This window comes from Penaeus monodon, chromosome 22 (genome assembly GCF_015228065.2).
Source record: "Penaeus monodon isolate SGIC_2016 chromosome 22, NSTDA_Pmon_1, whole genome shotgun sequence".
Classification (NCBI taxonomy): Eukaryota; Metazoa; Arthropoda; class Malacostraca; order Decapoda; family Penaeidae; genus Penaeus; species Penaeus monodon.
The window spans coordinates 10,105,885-10,106,824 of record NC_051407.1 but is presented as its reverse complement, the minus strand read 5'-3'; positions in this window follow the sequence as shown (position 1 = coordinate 10,106,824).

Here is a 940-nt window from a genome sequence, read left to right as displayed (position 1 = left end):
TACCTCCGTCATTCACTCAAGGCTCTGTCATGCTAGTATTTTTATCACCGACAAATCTCGTAACCGTCACGCGTCGATATATCATTGTTTTCATTTTTATTAACATGAGCATTATCAGGGTATCTGTTCATGTCTAGCACAATAGAGGATGCAAGGTCATTCTCGCAGAAACATTGACTGCTTTTTCGCAAATATGTGTTAAGAACCGAAACAGCAGGCAGATGAGAGTGCGCTCACATGTGTCTGGAGTGTTTATCATGATTTTTTATTGCTTTTCGAACTCGCGCCACAACACAACCGCGTTAGCAGTGATTGCTTTATATCCTTAGTCAAATTAAACGATTACAGTTAGAATGTTTTGTGATTAGAAGACATTTTTTTCAAAGAAGTAGTCATGAAGGCGATAGATGTAATAAAAGATACGTAACCAGTGAATTTCATATTAAAGTAGAGTCTCTCACGGATTTCCACGGACTTGGTGGGAATCCTCGTACGCCCAGGGAATCCGGGCACGGAATGAAGTGAAGAAGCGTTGGGTTGACCACTCCTTTACTCATTCATTCGTTCACCCACTCGGACACACACAATTTTCTATATCTACATGTATTTTTTTTTCTGTTTATGGTACAGGTTTTAAAGTGTTTCGTTCTCTCCTCAAACATACACACAATTTTTTTAGTACACGCAATACTGCTTTTCTCTTTATGTATCGTTCTCTGCTCAAACATATACGCATTTTTTTTTGTATTTGTTTTACTCTTTTCTGTTCATAGGAGAGGTTTTAAAGTGTCGCTCACTACTCAAATACATACACACAATTACCCATACTCGCAATAATTTCTTTTTTCCTTTTTCTTTTTTCATGGTTGAGTTAAGTGTTTCGTTGTCATTAACTGATTACGCCAGTAATTTGCAGAATTTAATAGTTACTGAAATGGGT